General features: G+C 45.8%; 1 non-coding gene across 1 annotated transcript; it reads right to left on the bottom strand.

Annotated features, from left to right (window-relative positions):
* Window positions 1-5,235: 5,235 nt before the first annotated feature.
* Window positions 5,236-5,308, bottom strand: trnav-aac (transfer RNA valine (anticodon AAC)). The gene has a single exon. It is a non-coding gene; the product is annotated as a tRNA-Val (tRNA).
* Between the last annotated feature and the right edge of the window lie 692 nt (window positions 5,309-6,000).

Below are 6,000 nucleotides of genomic sequence, written 5' to 3' on the forward strand. Positions count from 1 at the left end.
GATGAGTTTCTGGACAGGATGGGTTTAGAGGGATTGGGGCCAAATGCTGGGGAACGGGACTTGTTTAATTTTGGTTATGTGGTGAGCATGGATGAGATACACCTAAATATCTGTTTCCACGCCGTGTACCCCCATAACGTCTTGTTGCTAACACTGGCTGTAAAGGATTACTTTTTAGCGGAGTTTTCCATCGCAGTCTGTGGCACAATCGTTTAGTCTGTTCGACTGCTCACGGGAAAGGTAGTATTGTGAAACACTGCAGATACGAACAACTTCCTTAATTTTGCCCCGACTGACCATACTCCGTGAAATTTTCCCAGACCTCAATTGAGGAGTTTTGCTGCTCGAAGTTACCTCAGAAACCCTGTTAACTCGTAATGTGCTGAGCGAATCGCAAAACAGAAAGCATTTTTCACGGAACACAAACAAAACTGGCATGCCGAATGCATTTTCAGACAGAGAGATGCATGAATGCTAAATGTGTCACAGTCCGAGGGCATGAGTCATAAAGTAATCTCACAACTAAAAACAGGGCAATTCCAAACTACTCTTTCAAACATACTGCAGCGTTAGTGCACCACCACTTTCCAGACAATGCTGAAAAGAGAGATAGAAAGAACATCATAAGAACGGGCCATAAAAAGTGAATTTCACCAATCACAGTCTCGGTTAGATTACCTTTTCCTTCTGATGACTCCAGGACGGAAATGAAGGAAATGGGAGAAATTCAATAACATATGACACCGAAATTCATTGGAACGATTTTCCCATTGGACAGAAAACCAAATAACGACGAGTCGAGTCACCGCAGGACTTTGTTTCACAACAGCGATGAAATAATAGTCTCCATTCGGTTCCAGTAAAAGCACAAATCGCTTTGGAACAGCAGAGCTGTTTGCGATTTTCCGCGCGGGAGGCGAACGCGATCATGACAGCAGAGACACTTGGACACTTCGGTCAAATAACCATGAGCTGCTAGACATTACTACAATTTCGATTCTTGCTTTGCTAAATGATTTCACACATTGCTCGAAACAGGACGACTTTCACGTTTACACGGAACACGAAACACACCTGACTACAGGGAAAATGCACAAAGCTGAGCAGGCCGTGTTCCACATCAAACCGTGCAGCATTTATTCAGTCACTGTGTCTGTTTTGCAGAAGAAGGGTCCCAAAGAATGTTCTCCACCCTAAAACCGGAGGTCGCATTACAATCCGAGAACGACAGATCACATTGTGAGCATGCTCTGACCTCGGGGCCGGTTCGAGATGCCACTTTCCGTGCCTTTTACTTTAACCGTGCAATTTGCTGCAGAGATGTTCACTCCTGGACATGAGCCACGTGGATACCAACTGAGTCGGAAACCTGTGCGGGAATCGACGAGAAGGGATTCAATAAATTTTGCTAACTTCCATGGTGCTTATTGGAAATGCAGTTTCTGTTCAAGTCAATCGAAAAGGCAGTTTCTGAACATAGTAACAGAAGTCAAAAGGTAATGACCTCACCCCACCCCCACTCCGGAAGAGGTGCTAACTGCCCTTGAGTGCTTTTTGATCTCGATGTGAAGAGCTCACACGCCTCTGAGTCACCTTCAAGTCTCTGTTTGCGGAGTGAATCACAAAGAAGGACTTTTACCAGAGCTGCAACCGCCTCACTTCCCCACTCGCTCTCCCCTTTTACATTTTCCTGCTCGTCAGTGATTTAAAGAAAACCAAATGGATGCGATGTCATTCTGTAGCCTCTCTGTCGATTCCTCCGTTTCAGTTCCAACATGGCTTAGATCTCGGGGCGCACCTTAATATTAGCGGCGCTATGAAAGCACAAGTTCAAAGGTTCCTCTGAGAGTGTAAATTATTTCATTGCTGTTGCTGATTGAATGAGCCACTAACGTGCGAACTGCCCCAAAATATGATTCAGGAATCTGGTACCAACTCTCGCGCGTTGAATAACGACAGACAGCTTCCAAATGAGGCCTTTCAGAGACGACTTTGGGGTACATTTGACAGACAGACAAGTTCAGGAATCCGTGGTGCGCTGTGACACCAGCGCAGCAGCTTCTTCCCTGCCTTTGAACCGGGCCGCCTGCGCAAGGAATGCAAATGCGGTACTGCTTTTCGTGGAAGGATCAGAAGGGGGTAACTACACTCTCAAACAAAATGGCATATGATCAGAACCAGTTTGGATAAAAACTTTATAATGCTTTACACAGTAATTAAATGGAGTTGCCTTACATTTCCCTACGAGAGCAGATTCTTTCAAGCAAATTCGAAGGCAGGTTTGCAGGTGGGAAAGCAAGCAAGAAAGCTCCGTTCTTGTCCATGTAAAAGGCTGCAGTTGACGAACAAAGCAGTTTCTGCCCAGTTTCGAACTGGGGACCTTTCGCGTGTTAGGCGAACGCGATGACCACTAAGCTACAGAAACCAGCCGATGCCACCGCCCTGCGGCGCAGTGGCATCCAGCACTGAAAGTTGAAGCCATTCTCTGTTTCACCTTTCTGTTTCCAATCGCTCGTTGTTGTCCAGCGTAATTGACATCTTGAAAACGATATAAAAAAGACACGTGAAATTGATGACAATATATAGACAATGATTTCGTCAATGTTTGGACCGTAGGGCGAGGTGGAATAAGCTGGGACGACTTTCCCTGCAGCGTAACGGCTGCGATATGATCTTATGGAAGGGTTGTAAACTGAGTATTTCTGTGTTTTACCCAAATTGGGGTGAGTTGAAAACTCGAGAGCATAGGTTTAAGGTGAGTGGGCTGAAATTGACAAACGACCTGAGGCACATTTCCCACACAGAAGGTTGTGCGTGTATGGAATGAGCTCCCAGAGGAAGTGGAGGAGGCTATTACACTCAGACAATTGCAAAGGTAATCGGATGAGTTTCTGGACAGGATGGGTTTAGAGGGATTGGGGCCAAATGCTGGGGAACGGGACTTGTTTAATTTTGGTTATGTGGTGAGCATGGATTAGATACACCTAAATATCTGTTTCCACGCCGTGTACCCCCATAACGTCTTGTTGCTTACACTGGCTTTAAAGAATTACTTTTTAGCGGAGTTTTCCATCGCAGTCTGTGGCACAATCGTTCAGTCTGTTCGACTGCTCACGGGAAAGGTAGTATTGTGAAACACTGCAGATACGAACGACTTCCTTAATTTTGCCCCGACTGACCATACTCCGTGAAATTTTCCCAGACCTCAATTGAGGAGTTTTGCTGCTCGAAGTTACCTCAGAAACCCCGTTAACTCGTAATGTGCTGAGCGAATCGCAAAACAGAAAGCATTTTTCACGGAACACAAACAAAACTGGCATGCCGAATGCATTTTCAGACAGAGAGATGCATGAATGCTAAATGTGTCACAGTCCGAGGGCATGAGTCATAAAGTAATCTCACAACTAACAACAGGGCAATTCCAAACTACTCTTTCAAACATACTGCAGCGTTAGTGCACCACCACTTTCCAGACAATGCTGAAAAGAGAGATAGAAAGAACATCATAAGAACGGGCCATAAAAAGTGAATTTCACCAATCACAGTCTCGGTTAGATTACCTTTTCCTTCTGATGTCTCCAGGACGGAAATGATGGAAATGGGAGAAATTCAATAACATATGACACCGAAATTCATTGGAACGATTTTCCCATTGGACAGAAAACCAAATAACGACGAGTCGAGTCACCGCAGGACTTTGTTTCACAACAGCGATGAAATAATAGTCTCCATTCGGTTCCAGTAAAAGCACAAATCGCTTTGGAACAGCAGAGCTGTTTGCGATTTTCCGCGCGGGAGGCGAACGCGATCATGACAGCAGAGACACTTGGACACTTCGGTCAAATAACCATGAGCTGCTAGACATTACTACAATTTCGATTCTTGCTTTGCTAAATGATTTCACACATTGCTCGAAACAGGACGACTTTCACGTTTACACGGAACACGAAACACACCTGACTACAGGGAAAATGCACAAAGCTGAGCAGGCCGTGTTCCACATCAAACCGTGCAGCATTTATTCAGTCACTGTGTCTGTTTTGCAGAAGAAGGGTCCCAAAGAATGTTCTCCACCCTAAAACCGGAGGTCGCATTACAATCCGAGAACGACAGATCACATTGTGAGCATGCTCTGACCTCGGGGCCGGTTCGAGATGCCACTTTCCGTGCCTTTTACTTTAACCGTGCAATTTGCTGCAGAGATGTTCACTCCTGGACATGAGCCACGTGGATACCAACTGAGTCGGAAACCTGTGCGGGAATCGACGAGAAGCGATTCAATAAATTTGGCTAACTTCCATGGTGCTTATTGGAAATGCAGTTTCTGTTCAAGTCAATCGAAAAGGCAGTTTCTGAACATAGTAACAGAAGTCAAAAGGTAATTACCTCACCCCACCCCCACTCCGGAAGAGGTGCTAACTGCCCTTGAGTGCTTTTTGATCTCGATGTGAAGAGCTCACACGCCTCTGAGTCACCTTCAAGTCTCTGTTTGCGGAGTGAATCACAAAGAAGGACTTTTACCAGAGCTGCAACCGCCTCACTTCCCCACTCGCTCTCCCCTTTTACATTTTCCTGCTCGTCAGTGATTTAAAGAAAACCAAATGGATGCGATGTCATTCTGTAGCCTCTCTGTCGATTCCTCCGTTTCAGTTCCAACATGGCTTAGATCTCGGGGCGCACCTTAATATTAGCGGCGCTATGAAAGCACAAGTTCAAAGGTTCCTCTGAGAGTGTAAATTATTTCATTGCTGTTGCTGATTGAATGAGCCACTAACGTGCGAACTGCCCCAAAATATGATTCAGGAATCTGGTACCAACTCTCGCGCGTTGAATAACGACAGACAGCTTCCAAATGAGGCCTTTCAGAGACGACTTTGGGGTACATTTGACAGACAGACAAGTTCAGGAATCCGTGGTGCGCTGTGACACCAGCGCAGCAGCTTCTTCCCTGCCTTTGAACCGGGCCGCCTGCGCAAGGAATGCAAATGCGGTACTGCTTTTCGTGGAAGGATCAGAACGCGGCAAGGACACTCTCAAACAGAATGGCATATGCATCAGAACCAGGTTGGAGAAAAACTTTATAATGCTTTACACAGTAATTAAATGGAGTTGCCTTACATTTCACTACGAGAGCAGATTCTTTCAAGCAAATTCGAAGGCAGGTTTGCAGATGGGAAAGCAAGCAAGAAAGCTCCGTTCTTGTCCATGTAAAAGGCTGCAGTTGACGAACAAAGCAGTTTCTGCCCAGTTTCGAACTGGGGACCTTTCGCGTGTTAGGCGAACGTGATGACCACTACACTACAGAAACCAGCCGATGTCGCCGTGAGATTGATGACAATATATAGACAATGATTTCGTCAATGTTTGGACCGTAGGGCGAGGTGGCATAAGCTGGGACGACTTTCCCTGCAGCGTAACGGCTGCGATATGATCTTATGGAAGGGTTGTAAACTGAGTATTTCTGTGTTTTACCCAAATTGGGGTGAGTTGAAAACTCGAGAGCATAGGTTTAAGGTGAGTGGGCTGAAATTGACAAACGACCTGAGGCACATTTCCCACACAGAAGGTTGTGCGTGAATGGAATGAGCTCCCAGAGGAAGTGGAGGAGGCTATTACACTCAGAAAATTGCAAAGGTAATCGGATGAGTTTCTGGACAGGATGGGTTTAGAGGGATTGGGGCCAAATGCTGGGGAACGGGACTTGTTTAATTTTGGTTATGTGGTGAGCATGGATGAGATACACCTAAATATCTGTTTCCACGCCGTGTACCCCCATAACGTCTTGTTGCTAACACTGGCTGTAAAGGATTACTTTTTAGCGGAGTTTTCCATCGCAGTCTGTGGCACAATCGTTTAGTCTGTTCGACTGCTCACGGGAAAGGTAGTATTGTGAAACACTGCAGATACGAACAACTTCCTTAATTTTGCCCCGACTGACCATACTCCGTGAAATTTTCCCAGACCTCAATTGAGGAGTTTTGCTGCTCGAAGTTACCTCAG

This window comes from Chiloscyllium punctatum, chromosome 12 (assembly GCF_047496795.1).
Source record: "Chiloscyllium punctatum isolate Juve2018m chromosome 12, sChiPun1.3, whole genome shotgun sequence".
Classification (NCBI taxonomy): Eukaryota; Metazoa; Chordata; class Chondrichthyes; order Orectolobiformes; family Hemiscylliidae; genus Chiloscyllium; species Chiloscyllium punctatum.